Below are 24,244 nucleotides of genomic sequence, written 5' to 3' on the forward strand. Positions count from 1 at the left end.
ACCTCTTACCACTGGGGTGATGTGGGCAAAATAGTTAAACTTTCTGTCTTGGGTTCTTCAAGAATCATTGCCACAATTAAGTGAGATGAAGCCTTTAGTGTGACGGCAAGTGAACCTGCAAGGCCCCTGCCTTCATGAAGCTGATGGGCCAGGCAGAGAAGCAGATTAATCAGCAACCCGTGCTCAGCTCTAGAGTGTCTCCAGGTAGCTTTTCCAGTGCCCTCTCTACCTGTGGAGTTGCTGAAATCTGCGCTGCTCGCTCAGAAAACGGGCCACCGAGGAAAGATTTCAGCAGGAAAGAGCAGCGCATTCAATAATTCCAAAGTGACTGTACCCAGGGACTTGAGGAACCTTAAATGCCTATCCCCCAAGCCCCACGACTGAGCTCACAGCACCCAGAGACCATCACAATGAAAAGTACACTGGGCTGTGGAAACTCCCAGGGCAGGAGGAAGCTCTGCCTCCTTAATCAGAGGATGGAAGCCCTCCCTTGGAAACAAACATTTCAATTTGGCTGAGAAGGACACAGCAGGGAAAAAGCCTCCAGGACTCACGTGACTGCATTTCCTAACTCTTCATCCAGCTTTAAAAATCAGGGGATTTCCTTTGCTAGTCTTTGGGGAGGAGGGTTAGGACCTAAAATCTAGGCCTGAGTACCCTTTCTCTCACTGCATGGATATTTCCACTCTAACAATGTCAACAGCAGCCTTTCAAAAGCAAAGAGCTACAGCCTCTCAGTGCCCCACATGGAGTCACGTTACTGCCTGCTAGGCACGGGGTTTGGCTCCACAGCCTCCATTCACCTTACTTCCAGGAAGACAGACCAAGTTCCCACCTCCTCCACTTTCTGTCCAGAAGCTCCCACCACCCCCATAAGCTCCAGACATAGAGCATATGACTCAACTTGGCCAATCACAGCATCACATTCTCTGGCCTGCAGTGATTCAATCAAATCCAGTGAGAGGAGCTGAGAATTTTGCTGAACTACTGCAGGAAAGGCACCTGCTCTTTGCTCGTGGATCTGAATCTGGAAGGATGATGGCTGGCAGCCATTTGCTACCAACAGAGCCTGAGGAGGTAACCAACACACGCAGGACAGGAGAGACTCAGGGTGGAGACAAATAGCTCCTGACCACATCATCTGAGCCCCTGGGACCCACCATGCATGAAGGCGGGTCTCAATCTTCTAATTCCACAAGCCAATAAATCTTCTCATTTGCTTAAGTGATTTTGAGCTGGTTTTTCTTTTTGCTTGCAAATGAAAGAGTTGAAAAAGGGAAGAGCTGAATAGGGGATAGAGAAGAGGCAAAGGCTATGAGTAAGATCAAACAATTATTTACTGCAAGTCTACTACACGCCTGGCACTGCGCTCTGTTCACTATGGGATACCAGACACACACATAGACCCAGAGTTTACAATCTTTTAGGAGAGATGAGACATGAGTTTGAGTGATTGTAATATAAAGAAAAAATATGACAAATGCTGTGAGCAGGGAATAAAAAGTTCTGCTGACACACAAGGAGTGAGAGCCTTCTTCTGGCTTTAGGCCAGGAAAAGGATTCATGGAGATGGCTTGTAGCACTGCTTTGAAGAGAGTTGGAATTTGACAAGCAGAATTTGGGGTGGAAAGTGGCAGATGGCCCCCCCAGTGGAGGGGACAGTGTGAGCAAAGGTGAGAGAGACATGTTCTAGAATGGCAGACATCGTGTTGACAGACAAGCACCAGGGGAAACAAAGGGCAGACATCAGGAATTCTGCAGGGTCCTGGCCAGGGCCCTCCCTTCCTCTCAGGGAACCTCAAATGTCTTTGTCTCTATACTGCAGCCATATTCTGGCTGAAGTTCTGTCATCTTGGGTTGCTGAGGGAAGGGGTTTCTACAACAGATATCAGCCTGCAAAGGATTCTAGCTTTTGCTTCTCCTGGCCACCCCTTGGGGGAATCCTTTATATATTAAGTAGTTGCCATGTGAGATCTACTACCACTCAAAGTTAAACAGCTCAGTTGGCACTCTCCAAAGGCTGCTTCCAGCATAAACCCATGCCACATGGGCAAAAATCCATTTGGGAAAAGACTGGGAGGAGCACTCCAGTCAAAACCTTACATGGTCTGATCCCTGCCAACCTCTTCTCACTCCATGGCCCCCTCTGCTTTCTGCATTCCCTATGGCTTCCAGCCACAGGACCTTTGCACATGCTGTTCTCTCTGTCTGGAACACCACCCTTTTACCTAAGCAACTCCAACTTATCTCTTAGATCACAACTCAATTGCCACTTCATCATAGAAGCCTTCGCTCGTGGTCCTCCAGGGCTCAAGGCCTCCCAGTACAGGAGTTAAAGACAAGGGTTCCAGAGTCAGAATGCCTGCGTTTAAATTCTGGCTCCAGTGCTTACTAGTTTTATGACCTTTCTGTGCCTCTGTTTTCTGATCTGTAATATTGGCTAATTAACGGAGAGGCTTGATAGTGGCAATAGTGTTGGCAGGTAACACTGAATGAACATGAGCTACCATCATATGATTTCAGAGCAACTTGTCCTGCCTCTCTGCCTAGTCACAGTTGCAAGTTAATGCATTCATGTGATCCTTTGATTAACATCTGTCTTTGCCAATTGACTAAATGCCCTACTATTAATAGGTAGAACAATGTCTGGTTTTGCCCACCTCTAGCACTTAGTATCCTGCCTGGCACATAATAGATGGCTTAAAAATATTTCAGAAATGCAGGTATGAATAAAAGAACCCAGAGGGGGGAAAATAAGGTCCCAAATATTCTTATATTTGCAGAAACCCTGACCTCAAAACGTCACTCCAAATAACCAAGGAGCAAGATCTCAAAAGTTGCAAACATCTGTGGTTTCAAAGATGAATAAAACAAGTTCCAAAAGATGCTCCAGCCACTGAATTCCTCTTTAGCAATTCATTTCCTGAAAAGTGGACATGAGGCTGGAGTAAATGTGGCCAGCCAACCAGATGCAATGCTCTGAAGTTAACAGAAGTTTGTCTGATGTGCATCGAATGACTATAATTCCTTTTCTAGTATCCCTAACAGTTACAGAGAGGTTCCTGTGAGAGTGACCTTTGGCCCAGATTTTAAATAATATTATGCTTTGCTGCAATGCTGTTTTCTGAGAGTTTACATCTTTGGGTTATGTTTTTAATATGCGCCTCATAATGGGCCAAATTCTCCTCTGAGATCCAAGCTAGATCTCCCAAGTACAGACTATGTTATAGATCTAGGGGTAAACAGTGGTTTCCATGTCAAACTTTTGATCCATCATTATTCTGTGATCCTCCAGGAAGGAGGGCTCAGATGCAGATGACCAAAAGTGGGTACAGTTTGCAGGGAGGCATTAGTATTTCCCTTTGCAAAACAGGTTAGTCCCACAGCAAGGTCTGGAGACACAGTTGGGCAGGCTGAGAGAGCAGGAGACCCAGATGCTGGAGCCCTCACCTTGGGATTTACCAAGGCATGTGGCTCCAACTGGGTATTGGTTTTCCCTGGAGCAGGGCATGGCCTTTTAACCAGTTTTCCCTTTTTCATGCTCCCTTAAACCAGTCCAGCATCTCCCTATGGGCCTGGACCACAGAGATGCCTTTCTTCCTGACTCCTGAGCCTTCTGAAAGTTTTTCCACATTTTTCTCCTTCCAAGAAAGCAATGGTTCTCCAACTCAGAGGTTCTGATTTCAGGAAGCATCTGTGGAGTGTAGTTCTGAGAAGAAAGCACCCAAAGTGGTGAAGAGTAGTGTGTGCATGCACTTAAGGCCCATGCCCTCCTAGGGCAGGACTGAAGCCATAGCTCCAGGTGCCTGTAAAATCCAGAACTCACAACCTCAGGGTTCCTACCTCTCTACCTCATTTTAGGTCTCAATAGCTATCTGTTTAGCAACTAAGTTGTTGGTTTCCACCATGCTACAAATCAAATTAGTGACATCAGACAACACATGTGTCCCCAAGAGACCTGGCCCATGAAGTAAGACTGGAAGTCCCCAATGGATGGGGCCTGGGCACTGTGCTGGGCTAGACTGTCAGGGGTGCAACCTAGATCCCTGCAAAACTCCCCATGGAGCGGCCTCAGAGGACAACACCCTCAGTCTATCCATCAATGTCCTCCTTGCCTTTGGCCTCTCTCCACTGGAGATGTGAACAAAGAGAGAACAAGAGAGATTAATTTCTTTTTAATCCTTCCTTTCTAGCAAGGGCTTGACCTCAGGCTTTGGCCTGTTTCAGCTTCTCCCCAGGCAAGACCATATTTCACGCTGAATCACCAGTTTCTGGGGAAACAGAGCGCTAGCCCACAGCGTACGGATGGCCATGCTATCTTGAAGGAGCCCACAGGGGCTGCTCAGACATTATCTCATCCATCCCTACCCTTGGAACAAGGTGGGAGCAAGGAGCCGTTATCTTGGTTGTGCTGCTGAAGGAACTTTAGCCCAGAGACAAGGTGCTTCTCTGGAGTAGTGCAGTACCAGGCCCTTCCTAGCTCCAGGAAAACCCTCAGCAGCCCCTTGCTTCTTGGGCCAGAGGAAAGCATGGTGGTGAGGAACCCTGCAGACCTTGACTACTCAGCTCTGCCACTATGTCTCAAGAGCAGCCATAGGTCAGTGAACAGGTGTGGCTGTGTTCCAATAAAACTTTACTTAAAAAAACAGGCAGTGGGCTGACATTGGCTCACAGGCCACATTTTGCTGAACTTTGCCCCTAGTATAAGGCTATTTCTTGCTCAAGAAATGATCTTAGAATGTCAGGTTGGAGCAAGGTTTCTCAACTGCACTACTATTGACATTTTAAGCCTGATAATTGTTGTAGGGGTCTGTCCTGTGCACCTTGGTCTCCTGGAGCCCTAAGCTGCCATGTAAGAAATTGCGCTACCCAGGGAGAAACCACAGGCGAGGCTCTGAGAGTACATGGAGAAGAGGGTCCCAGAGGTGCCCAGCCTGCAGCTGACCCCACCAAGGCCCTTGGCATGTGACTACAGCCATCTTGGATGCTCCAACCCAGGACAGCCACCAGCTGAGTATCACTGAGGGACCACACTCCGTGTCCACATGGAGTCAAACTTCCCAGCTTAGTGCTGATGGAATTCCTGACCCACAAAATTCTGATATGTAAGAAAATGGTTGTTTAAGCCACCAAGTTTTGGGGGCATTTGTTATACAACAAGAGGTAACTGGATACATTTCAGCGAAGAATGAGAAAAATCTGTCATTTAGCCAAAAATCTTACCAACCTAGGTTAGAAATCTGATCAAAGGGGAACTAAATGATCAGAAACCACTGTGGTGGCAGAATATTAGGTCACTGTCTTGGCAGATTATTGGCCCAGTAAGCCCCTAATATTCCTTTAGTGAGTACACGGAACCTCTTCTCCCAACAAGACTCGGCCTTTTTGGGGAGGGCCCTCCACACCTCCTCTTCATGGCTTGGGAAACCTGAAAGACTGGCTCATCAATATATCGATGGCCAAAGGCAAACATGGCTTCACCAGTTCAGGCAGAAGCTTTAGATGATGTCGGCACAGTCACAGCAGAAAGCTCACCAAACTACTGCTGCTTTTCTTTAAAAAAAAAAAAAAAAAAAAAAATTAAGAGCAAGAAGAAAAACTTTGGGCTAGAAATCAGACATCTTGGGGTTTCTATCACCGTGGAAGATGACAAGCTATATGACCTTTGGCAAATTTCTTCACTTCCCTGGTTTTTCATTTTTTCCGTGTGTCCATTATGGCTTTGGACAAGCTCAGAGGTTTTCATATCTACTTTTTGGAAGCCCACAGAAGCCCCTCAGAGGCTGTGGGTGCATTTCTGTGGGTTAGAGGGTGGGTAAGAGGGAAGACTTGGCAAACGGGGCTCCAAGTCCTCTAGCTTCATTTCACTCAAAGGCATTTATGGGCATTTGTCAGAACTTAATTTGAAACTGAAAGCTAAACCATGCCTGCACATCACTGGTCTTCACAGTTTGTAAGGTCCTTCTAGAATCCTCATCCCTAAATTCTCTGCCCCTAATTTTGATGGGGAACGAATGTGGCATTTTTGTGTATCTATTTTCCCCACTGCCCTTTTCAGAAAGGTAGGCATGGTGGGCTACTCGCTTTTTTTCTTGCCCTGTATCCATCCTCCCTTCTAATAATAGCACCCCCAATTTCCTCTAGGAAACTATCCAAGGTCTACTCTCAGTCCATGACCCATCTGAGTGGGAGCATGTGAGCAGACCTGGTCTATTAACATGCAGCATCCCCTTGGCCATGCCATATTATTAAGTCATGAATGGGCACAGAACCTAAGCCAGCCCAAAGAGAGTCTGCCCTGAATTTTCACTGGAACCATCATAAAAGTGGCTATCTCTTTGTGGAATTGTAGAATGCTAGCCTGGAGTTGACAGAAGCCATCCTGCCACCTCAATGTGAAAGGCAGTTTAAGAATGAATCCCACCTAAAGGAGTGGAAAGCCAAGTGAAGAAGAAAATACAGCATCTTGATAGCATTGCCTGGGCTGCTGGATCGAGCTATAACTCAAGGCAATAGGTCCTTGGATTTTCTAGTTCTTTAAGCTGAAAAATTCTCCCGCTGCCTTCTTTTTCTTTTTTGAGACGGAGTTTTGCTCTCGTTTCCCAGGCTGGAGTGCAATGATGTGATCCCTGCTCACTGCAACCTCCACCTTCCTGGGTTCAAGCGATTCTCTTGCCTCAGCCTCCCGAGTAGCTGGGATTACAGTTGCCCGCCACCATGCCCAGCTAATTTTTGTATTTTTAGTAGAGACAGGGGTTTCACCATGTTGGCCAGGCTGGTCTCAAACCCCTGACCTCAGGTGATCCAACTCCCTAGGCCTCCCAAAGTGCTGGGATTACAGGCATGAGCCACTGTGCCTGGCCCGCTGCCTTCTTTTTTAATTAAGCTAATTTGAGTTGAGTATTTGTCACTTGAAACTAAGTATCTTAGCTAATAGAAGAAGTAAATACAGCTTAATTGAGTCTGGGATGCCATATAAGAAAAGTCCAAGTGTTTTGCATACTCTGCTTGCAAAGAAAACAACCTCCCAGGTTGGTGGCCTGAGGGTTTGTGCAACACCAAAGAACACCAAGCTCAGCCAGCCCAATTGCCCTCCCATCCCTTTTCTTTCTTTTTCATTTCTTTCCAGCTGCACGGTCTTTTATGGAGCCCATCTTTCTAAGACATTCAAAATGACATGCTATTGGAAGACATTTCTGTCCATGCTAATACCTGTGTTTAAATTTTTTTGTTGTTGTTTAAAAAAAAAGATCATGATATGATAGCAAATGAATGTTGGCAAATTGCCAACTGACAGGCGTAAAATTTTATGAACATGCACATTCCAAAGGAATGTGGAAATAAGCCATCCACTGTAGTCCAGTTTGGCAGAAATATTACAAAAATATAAGTTTGGCATATATTGTAATTCATTTAAAGATGCTTAAAAACCCATCCATCAACCTTGCACAGAAGGTCAAAGAAACACATGAATCCCAAATAAACAGCAACTGATGTACAAGGAAAAGGCCTGAATATCAGCTCCAGATACCAGAGAGACTGTACACATATGAAGAGGATGAAGGTGCTGTTTGGAAGGCTGAGCTTCTAAAACCTTCATTGGTGTTTAAAAAGAAATAATAATCATTTCTTAGCAGTAAGTAAGGTGGACTGTTGCCCTCTGCGTGGCCATCAGAATTCTGCTCCTCTGGGAGAATTTTGCTGAAGAATTGGTGAGTATGCATCCTGAGTGTCTTTCCTTTTTTTTTTTTTTTTTTTTTTACTTCAAGGACCATATCTGCAATAATCAATTGCTCTCACGTATCTGGTACCTGGACACTCTTCACTTTGTCACAAGCATGAAGAAACTAACTTACTTCTTCCCAGTCCCAGGATGGGCTCCCAACTGGGACTTGGCCAGTGTGATTACTCAACCTCTGGTCACAGTGATGGGTTCAAGGTTGGGTAAGTGCTCCATTTGAGTCTTCCATGAGATCTGATAAGAGAACACTGAGAGAGAGAGACAGAGACAGTGACAGAGGATCCCTTCAGAATCCAAAGCAGAAAGGGCCACGGAATGTGGAGAAATTTCTGTCTTTCCCCCAGCCATCTAAAGGGAGCTTCCTGTAGAAGGGAATGAGTCCAACATGCAGAGAGAAGCAGAGAAGAGAGATGAATGCAATAGGGGTGGGAGAGATGGAGAGATAGAGAGATAGACAGAGACAGAGGCAGAGAGATCTGAGAACCAGCTGTGCCTGCCAACAGAGCCACTCCTGCCTGGGCTCCTCAGTAACATTAGCCAATAAATATTCTTTTCAGCTTCGTTTAGTTTTGAGCTGGGCTTCTGCCACTTGGAACTGAACTAATTTTCACTGATACAGTTACCCACAATATTTGCAGCGTGATCAAGACCATAAGAGAAGTTGGATACAGGAGGAGGATGACACGGTTCTTACTTCAAAGGAATTCACAATCTAATTTGTGTTCAGTTTGGTAATGGTTTGCTAAGCATCTATTCTGTTCTAAGGCGCGGTATCTGGTGACTCCAAGATCAGGATGACACAGATCTCATCCTACAGGATCTCCCTGCTGAGACAATGGGGTAGATGTCTGCCTGATGTTTTGAAGACAGAGAGATCTGTTATTATTTGGAACCAGGAAGGCACCATTCTGCTGGAGAGGAAGGTGAACAAAGTCTAGAGGAAATGAAAAAGCTTGGGGGATATAAACTTGGAAGTCTAGTTAGAGTATTTCATACCGTGGAAAATTATTTAAAAGAGATTGCAAAATATTCATGCTTCCCTGATGCCCTCCAGTCCCCAAATTCTAAATGGCTTTTTTCCACCCATAATTTAACCAGTTGTGAAACTGAGGTGCGCTTTATCATAAGTTGTTTAAATGCTTGAGATTGAGCTTCCCTGACTGTAATATGGGAATAATACTCACGTTGCAGGATTCTTGTGACAGAGACACTGCCAGCTGTCCACTCCACTAAGTACACCGTCCTTCTTAGTTATAGAGTTTGTTACTTTCAGATGGACACACAGCTATTAGAATAATGACTACATTTCCCAGGCTCTGTCACAGCTCTGTATAGCCATCTGTCTAAATTCTGACTAATGAAATATAAGCAGAGGGACTGCAAATAGTTTCTAAGAAGTGTCCACAGAAAGACCCTCCTTCTTTGACCCATCCCCATTCGTGTGGCCAAAATACAGCCACTAAGGCTGGAGCTTGCGAGCAACCATTTTGACTCAGAAGCCAGAATCCACGTCCTAGGACAGGGATCAGCAAATGTTTTCCATAAAGGGTCAGACAGTAAGGATTTCTGGCTTTGCTGGCCATATGTTCTCCATGGCAGTACTCAACTCTGCTGCTGGAATACGAAAGCAACCATGCATAATATGTAAACGAACGAGTGTGGCTGCGTTCCAATAACACTTCACTTATAAACTCAGGCGGTGGGCTGCAGGCCATAGTTTGCTGACCCCTTTCTCTAGGATGGGAGAACAGCAGGTTAAAGGAACCTGGGACCCTGATGACATTGTAACACCCATCACCCAGACATGGACTGCCTCCCACCAGATTTATATCATATAAGAAAAAAAGAAGTTTCACAATTATTTTAGCATTTCTGTCATGTGAAGCCAAACTTAATTCTAATTAAAATAGTTGTTTAAGGAAAGAATAAGTGATGTATATAAAATATCCAACATAAATATTAGAAACAAATGGATATTGAATAAAATAGGTATTTCATAATAATAACCAGATAGCTGTATTCAGAAAAGCTTTAACCCACCTCTAAGTTAAGAACATAGTGGCTGACGGGTACTGGAAGCCTGCTGGGAAGAGAGGAGAGAGGTCCAGGCCACAGGCAGAGTGTCCCCTTTCTGCCCTTTGCCGTGCACTTGTCTAGAGGGGTCAGTGAATCCACGTTCCAACTCTGCATTTCCCTCTAATATATCAGCATGGTACTCCTTCCCAGCCTGCTGAGATGCTGCCATCAGGACTATCATAAACCACTCAGAAAAAAAAAAAAAGTGCTAAACTTTATTAAACATCATAAAAAAAATGTGATGGCCTAGATCCATGTAGGCTCACTTGGGTTAGAGTGCCCAGGCTTGGCCGTAAGTCACTCTTTGGCAACCAAAACCACATGAAACATCATGTTGAAAACTTGCTAAATCATTTGTCACTCAAAGGCTTTTAAAATAAAATACTTTCAGAAATAATCATTTGATTTCAGACTCTGAACTGCAGGCTGCCCTGAGATGGATGTAAATAGTCTGTCTGCACAGGCACATTCAATAGCAACTGAAATCAGGGCGAGTCAAAAGTCTTTTGCTGCTAAGTTTCAAATCCAAAACTACACTTCTCTCAAATTCCAAATTTCTTCTTCCTTATATCTCAAATGAAATTGTTGCATCCAGCAAGGAGGCAGAGTAGTCTCTTAGCTTGGGGGGAAATGTCTTAGCCACTGAGTATTCTGGCTCTGGATGGAATAGCTTGACTTTCACTCTATGATGTCCATTCATTGAACTTCCTATGGTATATCAAGAGCATCTACTTGGTCCTAACAGTGTGAGTTCAAATCCTGGTTTCACCACTTACCAACTGTGGGACTTTGAGCAAACCCATAATGTCCTATCTGCGATTGTATAGGTACATGAAGAATTAAATCCATTCATTCATTCACCATGAAAAATGTTTTTACACACGTACTATGTGCCAGGTACTATTTGATGCGCAAGGAACAAAGTAGGCAAATAGCCTGCATGTATCAGGCCTGGTGCAAAGTAATTATTCAACGAATGCTTGCTGTTACTATGCTGGTAATTCTATTTATTTATTTATTTATTTATTTATTTATTTATTTATTTATGATGGAGTCTCGCTCTGTTGCCCAGGTTGAACAGGTTGGAGTGCAATGGTACAATCTCCACTCACTGCTACCTCCACCTCCTGGGTTTAAGGGATTCTCCTTTCTCAGCCTTCTGAGTAGCTGAGATTACAGGTCTGTGCCACCACCCCTGTTTAAGTTTTGTATTTTTGTAGAAACAAGGTTTCACCATGTTGGCCAGGTTAAATTCCTGACCTCAAGTGATCCACTCGCCTCAGCCTCCCAAAGTGCTGGGATTACAGGCATGAGCCACCGTGCAACAGAGTGTTGTTCTATTACCCAGGCTGGAGTGCAGTGGTGCAATCTTGGCTCACTGAAACCTCTGCCTCCTGGGTTCAAGCAATCCTCTCACCTTAGCCTCCTGAGCAGCTAGGATTACAGGTGTATGTCACCATGCCCGGCTAATTGGTTTGTATTTTTAGTAGAGACAAGGTTTCACCATGCTGGCCAGGCTAGTCTGGAACTCCTGACATCAAGTGATCTGCCTGCCTTGGCCTCCCAAAGTGTTGGGATTACAGGCATAAGACACTGTGCCTGACCGATAATTAATTTTTAAAATGTATATATATATATATATCAGACCATATTCCAAGTGCTGGAAATCCAGAGGGAAATAAGAGAAGACCATATTCTCATAGTACTTGCATATGGAGGGGAGGGCAGGCAATATACAAATATGCAAACAAGATCCTTCCCTATGGTTTATTGCCATGAAAGCAACTAGCCAGGGTTATGTGATGGCAAGCAATCAATGATGGAGTGGTGAGGGGAGTGGTGAGGAGAGTTGTGAGTTGGAGAAACTGCTTGAACCACCATGTGACAATCTGGAGGTAAGCACTCCAGGCAGAGCAATAGACCTGCGCAAAGGTCCTGAGGCCAGCATGTTGGGAAAGAGACAGGAGGCCAGTTAAACAAAGGGAAGAGTGAAATAAGGCAAGGTTGGAAAGGTGGGTAGGTACCTTATGGGACATGGAAGTCCTCATAAGTCATTTGGATTGCATCCAAATAAAATGAGATTCCACTGGAGGGTTTTTAGGGAGAGCTTGATCTGATTTTCATTTCAAAAACTGGTCCTTCTGAGCGTATAGAGACTACGGTGGAAGCAGGACTCAGCTGGGAGGTGATGGTGGCCTGGAGTGGGTGGTGAATGGTGAGATGGTAAGAAAGGGACAGTGGTGAGGCTGACAGGAAGTGAGAGAGGAGGGAGAGGTGAGGATGATGCCAAGGTTTTTCAGGAGGAGGACTGCATCTGGAGTGAGGGTGAGAAGGCACTGAGAAGGAGATTTCCCAGTGGCCAATGGAAGCAGGATCCGGGGCCCTGATCAGGGCTTTAGAGTCATCACCCATGAAGCCAGGGGGAGGGATGAGGTCACCACGGTGATTAGTGAAGTAACAGACAGCAGCCTGGAAAATTTCCTTCCGGCCTTTTCTCTCATAACTGTTTTATCACTATCTGGTGAGTTTCACTCCTGGTGATGGCTTCCCTCTTTGGGCCCTTCTAATCTGTTTCCTTTTAGAAGGTGGCTGCTTTCAGTGGTTTTTCATTTCTTTCTCTGGACTAATTTTATTGCTCATAGGCTTCTCTTCAGCTGCCTTGGCAGGGAGATGCTGTATATTAAAATAGTTATTATTTTATTTTATAGCTCAGTTGAATCTATATTCAGCTCATTACAAGTGTATAGGCCTCACTAGCCAAGTACATTTCATAATGGCAAACTCTTATTGAGACAGAAATCTCATGTTCTCTCAGTGTCTCCCAGGAGGTTGCCCTCTGAATTGTGATGAGGGGCATGTGGGCACGAGAAGCCCACGGGTTGGATCAGTGCTAGTTAAATCATTGCCCTGGTTCAACTTGGCTGGGGACCCATGTGGTCTAAGCTCAGAGTGATGAGGAGGTAGAAGAGGAGTCATCCAGCAAGCAATAGTTAGCAGGCATCTCAAAATTAATATGTCCAAACCTGAGCTCCGGAACATCATCATTTGGCTTCTCCTGTAATCTTCCCCACTCTGGATGGCGGCAGCCTCACTCTTCTGGCTGCTCAGCCCAAAACTCTGGAGCCATCTTTGGCTCCTCTTTCCTTCATGTTCCACATCCAATATTTCAGCAAATACTATTACCTCTCACTTGAAAACCCATCCAAAATCCAACTGCTTCCCTCCATCTCCACTGCCATCACCTTGGTCCAAACCATCAAACGTCTGTTTTCTGTATTACTTCAATAGCCTTCCTGCCTTTGCCCCCATCCTGTTTATTCTCACAGAGAGAAATAGCCAGAGAAATCCCATTCAAATGAAGTCAGCTCAGGACCAACATCTGCCACCATCTTCTGGTGACTTCCCTCCTCGTTCACAGCAAAAGCAAAAGCCTTCACTGTGACCCATGAGACCCTACACAGTCTGACCTGCTCCCCCTCTGACACGTCCCTGACTGCTCTACCCATCCTCGCTCCACTCATGTCACGTGTCATGAACACGTGCTAGGCACAGTCTCACCTCAGGGGCTTTGCATGTGCTCTTCTCACTGCCAGGAAAGCCCCGCCCCTAGATATCACCAAAACTCGCTCCCTCACCTTCTTCAGGCCTTCACTCAAATATGACATTCTCACGGAAGCATTCCCTTGGGCCTATACCAGGAACTTCCAGGTAATGTGGTTGAGGGGGAGGGGCTGCACATTACCTTTGAACCCACTTCAAGGAAATAGCACCAAAACTCTAGAAGTCATCACCCTCAGGGAGAAAGAATGCTTATCTGTAAGAAGCCTAGCACACAACAGCTTCCCAACCTATCTGATTAAACAAATACACATGAAGACCGCATTTGGCGGCAAGAAAGGATTAAAAAAAACTCCTCCAAGATTATCTTGGGCTAAATCTGAAGAAGGAATCTGCACTCATTCCATTCCGATGGCATGTTTAAGTTCAGTGGCTGAAAAATCTGCAGAACCAGTTGGGTCCCTATGCGGAAGGGGCAGGGAAGAGGCATGGGCTGCTCTGCCAATGGGGAGGAAAAAAATTTAACGAGGGCAAGATAAGAGCCAGACGTGTGGAAATATTTCTCTTTGAGGATATTCTTTGTACCAATTACTCTTCAAAGATATCACGTTAGCATTTTTGGCACAACTTGACAATTAAATTAGACGAATCGTTTTCAATGTTTTTGCATTTGATGTGCCTGAAACTCCTCTTAAGCTAAAATGTTCAGCCTGTCACACACATTTTTTTAAACTTTGGCAAGTCACATCAACACTGATTTCAATTAAGTCAAGAATTTAAAAACATTTCACTACTCATCTTTTTAAAAAATTACATGACATATAATTAATTGGGTTTGATGATCATTTTGTGGTGTCCAAAGTTTGGGGATAGAAAGAAACACAGTCAATAAATTTCTACTTTGGAGATGACTTCATTTCTATTTTTTTTTTTTTTTTTTTTTGAGACAGAGTTTATTACTCAGGCTGGAGTGCAGTGGTGCAATCTCGGTTCACTGCAACCTCCACCTCCCGGGTTCAAGCGATTTCTCCTGCCTCAGCCTCCCAAGTAACTGAGATTACAGGTGTGCACCACCATGCCTGGCTAGCTTTTTGTATTTTTAGTAGGGACGGGATTTTGTCATGTTGGCCAGGCTGGTCTTGAACTTTTGATCTCAAGTGATCTTCCTGCCTCCGCCTCCCAAAGTGTTGGGATTACAGGTTTGAGTCATCATGCCCGACCCCCCATTTCTTATATTCATTGAGTCTCTCCATTTCTTCCAGGAGCCAATGGGGCTTTAAATTTACCACCCGTCTCAATTTCATGCTCCAAAATTGGTTCTTGTCCTGGTACTTCTGGTCCCAGCTCAGTCATAGGCAGGGTAGGGCAGCAGGAGAGGCTGTGCTGAACGCTGGAAAGGCCCCCAATCACAGCATGGTCAGGGTAGGAAGTTCGGCCAGAAGAGAGGCGAAGTCCACATCTTATCTCCATGGTTGGAGTTTTCCGCTTGCTGATGTGACAAAGTAACCTGACGAGATAATGATTTCCAGGTTGGTTCCAAATGGTCTGGGATGAGGTGAGTGCAGAGGGAGGGCCAGGGGGAGCTGCAGCCGGATGATGCATGGGGCTGTTCTGCAGGACATCTCTCCCAGGAGTTCAAAGGGTTCTGACGATATTCTCTAACTCACCACTGGCATGCCCGGGGAAGAACAGATGGTCTGTGGTCAGATAAACCACCTAGACTGGGATGTGATTAGGGTGGTCAAGGAAAATTACAAAACCTTGGAGCTTCCCTTTCCTTCCCCAACTTCTGGCCTCTGCCCTTACACAAGTCTTGTTTTGTTTTGCTTTGTTTTCCTTGCTTTTGACAGGCTCCAACTTTTCATTTTAGTTTAGTCCATTTTGACCAGCATTAATAATGAGAAGTGGGCCGGGCGCAGTGGCTCACGCCTGTAATCCCAGCACTTTGGGAGGCTGAGGCGGGCGGATCACGAGGTCAAGAGATCGAGACCATCCTGGCCAACATGGGGAAACTCTGTCTCTACTAAAAATATAAAAATTAGCTGGGCGTGGTTTGGCGTGCCCCTGTAATACCAGCTACTCAGGAGGCTGAAGCAGGAGAATTGTTTGAACCCAGGAGGTAGAGGTTGCAGTAAGCCGAGATTGTGCCACTGCACTCCAGCCTGGCAACAGAGCGAGACTCCGTCAAAAAAAAAAAAAAAAAAAAAAATCAGTAATTCAATGTCTTCTTCCTTACTGGATAGAAAACTCTATGAGGACAAGAATCGGGTCTGTTTTGTGCACAACTGTGCTCCTGACAGCCTAGCTGTAGCAAGTGTGGCTTTTTATTCTGATGCTGTGACATCTGGGGCCTTAGGGACCTGAAGGACACTGCCTCTCCTAGGGCTAGCTAATTCCTAGAGATAGTAAACAATTTTGACTTGGAGCTCACCTTTTATATGCAAACCAATCAATCCAAAGTCCCGACCCCAACCACTTCCTCCCTTCTGGGGCTCTTCTAGGGCTGTCACACTCCAGACCATTATTCCCCTGCCCCAATCACCCTGGGACCAAGCACCAGACAGTGAGGACAACAACTACACCCCAGAGTCCACTGAAATTCTTCAAGCTAGTCAGTTCTAAACCTGCTCATCCTGCCTTGCTCGCCTTTCCCACAAAAGCCACAACAAAGGATCTTGCCCACGTTTTCCCCTGGCTCCCTCTGCTTTCTGACCAAACAGAATAGTCAAATTCTGTGGAGTGTTCAGAAGTGTTTCCTGAGTGGTCCTGCATGATGTGGTGTGCCTTCCCCTCTTGGAATTGTGAGCAACAAATCATCTTTTCAATGGCCTCACCAGACCTGCTTAAAAATAAAACCTACATTCTAAGACACTAGCACAGGGCCTAGCACACAGTAGGTGCTCAATTACTACCTGCAGGTGGTACTGAATGAGTCTTTCCTTAAATGTAAAAGTCCACAAAAACTTCCTGGATACTGTTCCCTCTTGCTTCAGCCTTGTCCTTCCTTACAAGATAATGTGAACACCAGTCCACCTACCTGGGCCGAAATTCAGGTGTTCCCTCTAGACCCAGGGAGTGCAGTTCTTCCTGCCACCCGCAGGGTCTGTGCAGCCCAGGAAGGCAAGACTGACGGCGTTCCTGAGGGAGGTGGCGTTGGGACAGTGAAGGGGCATTTCCTGGCTGCCTGTCATCATGAGGCATTCCAGCTAGTGAGGAAAACAAAGACAGCGGCCAGGGAGCGTCGCCTTTTATGGTTCCATCCTGGCTGCACTTCAGGAGCAGCCCAGAAAGTGGCCTGGGGGACAGGCAGGCTTTGTCACCCACTTCTGTTCACCTCGGTCCCTGGGCCAGCAGCTGGAGAAATGCTTGTGGCCCGGCCAGCTAGAGGCACAGGAACCCAAGGGTGAGAATTTGATGGCAGAGGGAACACCCTTCCTGGCGGTGTGCTTTCCTCAATCCTCAATATCATCTCCCACGAGCACCCATGTAGGCAACAAAAAGAAGGAGCTGAAGCAATTCTATGCTTAAATAACACCAGGGGCCATTTTTTGGACCCTCAGGGGATATCTGGAATCTTCTAGAAAATAATGAATATTTATTGAGCAGTTATTTTACACAAGCTCCTACATGGAGCACTTTGTATTCTTGACAGCCAAGTCTCACAATAATCTTGCCAAGCCGTGTCAGCAACCCCATTTTCAGATGGGAACACAGATTCTGACTGGGGCTGGGGGACTTGCCTAAGGTCACATAGTGAAGGGTGGGGTCAGGTGTAAACCCCTGCTATCTAGCTTTCCCTTACCCTGGAGGGCCTCCCTCCAATAGTCAAATTCTGTTAAGTGTTTAAAAGCCTTAGCTGGTGACCTCTAGGGTTCTCAGCTGCTCTCTCTTTACAGTGAGGCAGATGCCCCCAGATGATCCCACTAAGGGGTTTTTTCTACTCTATCACTTTAATTCAGCAATCAACACTTCTAACAACACTTCTAAGTACTGCAGGTCTTCCTCCAGGAGCTCAGAAACCCCAGGGCCTCTGAAACCCCCTTTATATAGAGGCTGTGTGACCCTGAACAAGTTGCTTAACTTCTCTGGGCCTCAGAAAAGAGAACAGGTTTGACCGCAAAACACCAGGCACCTTCCAAGTGTTCTCCACTTATACCACCTCCTTCCCCATCAACAGTCTTGTCTCAAAGTAAATATTTCTGGTATGTTATGGAATGACAGGACATAACACAGAAAGATGTCGGTAAGAAATGGGCTTTGGTATGGAACAGACCAAATCTTACCTCCAGTGTTTATTAGCAAAGTATTTAGTTTTCTCTGTGCCTCAGTTCCCTCATCAGTAAAATGGGTATGGATAATAACAATTGTTTTACGGGGTTATTTGAGAATTGTCTGAGATGATGCATTTAGCATGAAGCCAGGCAACAGCAAGCACTCAATAAATGTTAGCCAGCCATTTGATTGTTGAACTTTAAGATTCACTTTTCTTTTTTTGCATGCCTCTCCATCTGGAGTGATGATGTGAAGAGCAACAGATGCGAGGGGGGCCAGGATAGTGGGGTCTGCAGCAGCAGCACCAAGAGGCAATGTCACAGCTAGTTGGAGGTAGGCCCTGATCAAGGAAAGGCTGGGGTAGGTAGGTGACACACTGGGCCGCTCCTCATGTGGTTCGTCACAATTTTTATGACTTTCTTTTCCATTTGCACAGCCAAGGAGTCTTCCTCCTTAGTCCTCTGCTTGCCAGAGTCAGCTGCCTGGACCTTCCTCAGCCCACATGTCCCTGCCTCATCTTTAATGTGAGTGCACACAGTTCATGCAGCAATGAAGCCTGCCACGTGCCTTCAGCCTAAGTATGGATTCTGTCAACACACTTTTTTGGAGTGATGAAGAGCCGTGAATTTCCATAGTCCTAGACTGCGAGATCTCCCTACCTTTAAGTTTTTCTGAATTGAGAACATAGCTTTTATTTGATGAGGGCACTTGATGTAGTGCTTCTCCTCATCACCAAACAGCTGTCAATAAATGCAAGAGGCATTTAAGAATTGAGGGAACACACTCATTTATCCTTGTATTTGTACAGAGATTAAATGCTGTCCTGCCAGGGTCAGCGGCAGTAATCATAGTAGTCATTGCTATTATTAGAAGCTAATTGGTGTCAAGTTTTTTCAAAGGTCCAGGGCTTTGCATGTGCTATTTTTTATCCTGGATTAGGTCTGGTTATTCTCATGTGACCAATGATGACACTGTGGTTCGTACAGGTGAAGTGACTTAGCCAAGGCTTCACAGCTTCATAGCCTGGGATTTAAACCCAGGCCTGCCTGGCTTCCAGATTCCTCCTGTTTCATCCATACCTTTAGGTGGTTGCTATTTTCTCTGTCAATTCCCTAATGAAATCTTGGGCAGGACTTTCCTTTGCCAAAGTCCCTTGATAAAACAAACTTTTATCTCCCAAGTCATCTGGCCGATGCATAAGGGGATGTACAGAATGGACCTTCCTAGGAGGAATGAGCTCTCTCACACTAGATATATCCAAGAGGAAGGACGTGCCCTATGAAAGGGGTGCCAAGGAAGATTCCTGTGGCCTTGGGAAGAGCTGGGATAGGGGGGAGATAAAATCTCAGGTCTGTTACCTACTAGTTGTGTGACCTTGGGTGAGGCACTGTGCCTCTCTAAGGCTCTGCTGGCTCAGTATTCTGCATGTGTGCATTGAGGACAAGAGTCTTGTAGAGCCACTGAGGATTTAAGAAGTTTGCAGGGTGATGCTCCTAAGAGGGCTCAAGTGATGGTGGCATTGCTACCATGACTGAGAAGGCTCGAGTTGATCACTGAGGCTGTCTCTGCAAGCTCCAAAGTCCCATAAGTTCTCTTCAGTGAGTCAGAGCCTAGATTAACTATCACAAGTGCCCTCCAGACACAGGCCAGAATGGGCCCTCTGTTTCCCTAGGGCCAGTTCTAAACCCCTAGCTGACCCCACTGCCATGTAAGTGCCCACTCATCCATGGTAGAGAAACCACACACTAGAGGAGTGGAGACTTCTGGGTCCCCTGGCTGAACTACTGGCTCACAGAAGGTGCACTTTCTTTCTGTTTTTTTCTGAGATGGAATGTTGCCCTGTTGCCCAGGATGGAGTGCAGTGGCATGATCTTGGCTCACTGCAACCTCCGCCCTCCTGGGTTCAAGTGATTCTCATGCCTCAGCTTCCCGAGTAGCTGGGATTACAGGCATGCGCCACTAAGCCCAGCTAATTTTTTGGTATTTTTTAGTAGAGACGGGGTTCCACCATGTTGGGCAGGCTGGTCTCGAACTCCTGACCTCAAGTGATCTGCTCACCCTGGACTCCCAAAGTGCTGGGATTACAGGTGTGAGCCATCACACTCAGCCAGAAGGCCAGAGGTGCACTTTCCCACCCTCTTCCTGGTCTGACCACCCCAGGGTTCTTCTGACCAACAGAATACAGTGGATAAATGGGGTCCTGTTACCAGACTGCCTTGGTTCAAATCTTGGCTGCTTTACTCTGACTAGCCCATGTGACCTCTTGAAAATCATGTAACCTCTTGATTGCATCATCTGCAAAATGGGGATGATGGAAACAAACCCAGCAGGGCTCTTATAAGAATTCTTTGGAGTGGATGTACGAAAAGTAAGTAGGACACAGAAGCCCATCATTATTATGGACTAGGGTGCCGGGCCCAGTTCCTGGCCCCAGAGGGCTCCCCACCAGCCACCATGATCCCTGTAGGTTGCCCTGGCTCCAGGCCTTCTCCAGCTCCACTAGTGGCTCAGCTGAGGGGAGGGGAAGGACCAAGGGCACCAAATTTACCCCCTGGCTGAAACAGTACAGCTTTAGGGGAAAACCAGAGTAGCAAGAGCAGTCAAACCCTGGCTGGGACTTTGTGCCAAGCCCTGGGCTGTGCATTAGACATATCTGATTGCTTGAATCCTCACCTTTATAAACAAGCACGTAGGTACTTTTCCTATCCCCACTTACAAAGGAGTAAACTGAAACTCAGAGAGGCTGCTCAGTGATTTGCTTAAAGGTCACACAGTTAGTTTATAACTAAGCTATTTACCTCTATAAAATTCTCCAAAATAGGTTGGATACAGTGGCTCACGTCTGTAATCTCAGCACTTTGAGAGGCCGAGGTGGGTGGATCACCTGAGGTCAAGAGTTTGAGACCAGCCTGGCCAAATGGTGAAACCCTATCTCCACTAAAAATAAAAAAAATTAGCCAGGCATGGTGGCACACCTGTAGTCCCAGCTACTCAGGAGGCTGAGGCAGGAGAATCACTTGAACCTGAGAGGTAGAGATTGCAGTGAGCTGAGATCACGCCATTGCACTCCAGCCTGGGTGACAAGAGCAAGACTCCATCTCAAAAAAAAAAAAAAAATCCAAAATAAAAACATTAATGGAGGCCCTACCATGCACAAGGAACTACTGGCAGTTTATACAGATTAGCACGCTTGATGCCCAAAATAATCCTTCAGGGGAGGTATTGTGATGTTATTTTACAGATGAGGAAACCGATGCTTAGGGAGGTAAAGGGGCCTGCCCCAGAGCAGTGATCCAGCAGGGCTCGAACCCAGGTCTGCCAGGCTCCAGGCACGTGCCCTTAGCATATGTGTGCTGCTGCCCAAGGGCTTCTCATCCCAATTTCCAGAGCAAAAGTAGGAACATGGCTTTTCCTCTGAACTCCCAGCCAAGCCAAGAGATAGAGAAGCAGCTGCGGAGGAAACCCCCACCTTGCATCCTGCCCGTTAGCTCACAGCCGTCCCCTGTATCTTTATGGCCTGGGCTGACGGCCCCGTCCTCATGCCTAGCCCCTCAGCTTCCTGCCCGACCCCACCATGTCAGAAAACTGCAGCTCCAAAGTGGCAACAAGAGTCAGTCACACTGCATCGTGCGTGCGAGGGAGGCTTGGGGGAGGATCTTAGGCTGAACCCAAGCTCTCAGGGCCCTGTGGCCTTTCCTGAGCCCTGTTCAGAGTCCTGGCCTCTCTGTCCAGAGGAGAGTCTTGCCGTGCTCTGTCTTAGACAAGTCGAGGTGATTAAAGATCAAAAGACAAGCTAAGACGTCTGGCTTGCCAACAGGCTATTGTCTGCCCTGTCCTCAGCGCCAACTTCCAGGCCCCAGAGGCCTGCGATCAGCCCCTCTCCACCCGATCACCTTTTCTTTCACAACTGATTTAAAAAAAAATCCCCTCCTGCTCTTAATTGCATGCTGTGTGTTCAGATTTCCTGAAGTTCATGAACTGCTGTGAAATTTAAGACAGGTCTGCATTCCCACTGCATTGCTACTTTTTAATTCTAAATTCCACCCACCTTCCCTAGGAAAAAAAAAAGAAAAAAAAAATCCAAGCTGAGTGAAAGAAAATTTATGCCAGTTGAAAGGAGAAGGCCAGCCTTGAATAATTCTACTAATAAAAGGGCAGTGAGAGATGGGGTAAAAATAATAAGGTTATATCCTCATAAAGTTCCCTTTATTTGTGATTCCCGAGGCACTTGGGGAATGTTAGCTCATCAGGGCAGGGTCCCAAATGTAGCATCTGCTCCCCAGCGGCTGCCTCTATTGCTCTGGGTGCTCCATAAACACTGGATCACAGCAATCACAGGCCTGCAAGGTGGGCTGGTGGGAAGTACAAACCAGAGGAATTTTATAGCAGGAGGAAGAGGAGCCAAGAAGCCTAAAGACATCCCCATAGTCACCAGATAAGTCAGGCTGAACCCCAAACAGACCCCAGGCATGCACCATACTCTAGGCCTTGGAGAGGAACTTGCTAGGTGGTGGCCACAGGTCATTCATTAAGAGATGCTCCCTAATAACAAAGACTAGGTCCTAGAGGGCTTCACGCAACCTCCATGTTCCTGCGAAAGAAGAAGGGCACCTCTCCCGATCCACTGGAGTGAAAGGAAATGGAAGAGGTTGTCTAGACTGCCACAGTATGAGTTGGGGTAGAAAATTCAGAGAAGGGCTTTGCTGAGGCAAGTATTTACTAAGGCCCTACTCTGTGCTGGGCACTGGAGAGGGAGAGAGAAAGGGGACGTGGCCCCCACTGCAGGGAGCTCACCAATACATGGGAAACCTCACTGGGTAAACAGCAGGCTCTAAACAAGGCAGGATATGGCGAATTCTGTAGCAAGCAGAGAGGGGCCTTCCCACTTAGGGCCATCCTCATCTGAGTTCCCAGCATCTCTCATCTGACTTCTGCAGTGGTCTACCCACTGGGTCTTCCAAATTTACTCATGCTGCTTTGCAGCAGCATAGAAAGTTAAAAATGCAATGCCACCCTCTTGTACAGAGTTGTCAATGGCTTCTCCCAGCACTTGTACCAAAATACAAACACCCTACAGGACTCCATGAGGTCTGGTCCCTGCGACTCTCCCAGACCTTTTCTCTTACCAGTCCCTAAAGCCCACCTCGGGGCCTTCCACACACTTCACTGTGCTCCAGGAAAGCTCTTGCCTTGGCTCCTACCACAGTCTGCACCTCCTTTCATTGAAGTCTTGGCTCACCTGTCTCCTCAGAAAGGCCTTTACTCAGCATTTTATCTAAAGTAACCTGGCCAAGTGACCCTGTTTTATTCCCTGCAAGGCAGATGTCCTTATTTGAACTTCTCTCCTTATAAAAAATACAGTGAAACAAATACTATCTACTTACACATTGCAAGTCTCCCTGTATTAGTTAGCTATTGCTGTGTAACAAATCACCTCAAAACTTAGTGGCTTAAAACAGCAACTATTTATTATTGCTCATGAGTCCACAGGTCAGTTGGGTGATATGTCTTGTCTTGGCTGGGCTCACTCATGTTCTTCTATAAGTGGAATAGGTAGCTGTGCTGATCTTGGCAGGGCTCTTTCACACATTTGGGGCTTGGCTGGCTGTGACCTGGTCTAGGGTGGTTTTGGCTGGGACAACTGGGCTCTCCTGCACATGGCCTCTCATCTACCAGCAGGCTAGCCTAGGCTTGTTTTCACATGGTTAGGCAGAGTTCTGAGTGAGGGGTGGAGGTGGGAGTGGGGAGAGAGACAGAGAGAGAGCTTGAGCTCTTGAGGCTTAGGCTGGGAAGTGGCATACTGTCATTTCTACTACATTCTGTTGGTCAAAGGAAGTCTTAAAACCAGTCTAAATTCAAGCAGAGGGAAAAGAGAGCTATACAGCTTTTCCCACTTCTTTATGGGAACAGTTATAAAATCACATTGCAAAGGGTATGCATATAGGAATCCTGAAAATTGGGGACATTTTTGCAATCAACCTACCATATTCTTCTACAATGTAAATTCTACAAAAGGACAGACCTCAATGAGCACTTGCCATGCATCATACACATTTTACCCATACTTTGTATAGTATATATAATTCACAATCTACATTTGGTACGTTTTTCAATTTGAAAAAAAAATGGCATGAACCCCTTAATAACACTGGATTCAGAGACAAGGTTGTATTCTGGGTTAGACAAGTTACAACAGGCATCTGCTATATGGAGTTGTTCTATGCTGGGAGACATATTTGCCCCATGGGATATCAAAATCCACGTAATAACAGGTCATGTTATAATGAGGTTTTGCTGCACATGCTTGCTCTCAATTTAGACAGCAGGCCCTGCCAGGTCTTCCTCCAGCTGCTGGCTTCAGACCTCTCTTTCCAGAAGGATAAGAACTACCTGTCAAAATGCAAAGCTCTAACAATGAAATATACAGCGCATGCTGTGGGAAAGCCCTCGGTTTACTTCCACAGGCTGCAGCTGGTGTGCACGGCAGAAATGATTCATTCTTCCACCCAGCAAAACAAGTCCGTTTACAGGGTCTCCTAAACAGAACACATCCTCAACCTTTCACATGCTGCGCACTCGGCTCATGATTTAACCTCC

General features: G+C 46.2%; 1 protein-coding gene across 10 annotated transcripts in view; it reads right to left on the minus strand.

Annotated features, from left to right (window-relative positions):
- ERC2 (ELKS/RAB6-interacting/CAST family member 2) overlaps positions 1 to 24,244 on the minus strand; it is a 976,550-nt gene that overhangs the window by 49,086 nt on the left and 903,220 nt on the right. Inside the window, exon 18 of one of the 10 annotated variants that reach the window (XR_010111444.1) lies at positions 5,566 to 14,882. The exons of the other annotated variants lie outside the window; for them this stretch is intronic. The gene's annotated coding sequence lies outside the window, so the exon portion shown is untranslated. Of the gene's footprint in view, positions 1 to 5,565; positions 14,883 to 24,244 lie in introns of those variants that run through there. 10 annotated transcript variants of the gene reach the window in all.

The sequence above is a fragment of the Pan paniscus genome, chromosome 2, assembly GCF_029289425.2.
Source record: "Pan paniscus chromosome 2, NHGRI_mPanPan1-v2.0_pri, whole genome shotgun sequence".
NCBI classification, from domain to species: Eukaryota; Metazoa; Chordata; class Mammalia; order Primates; family Hominidae; genus Pan; species Pan paniscus.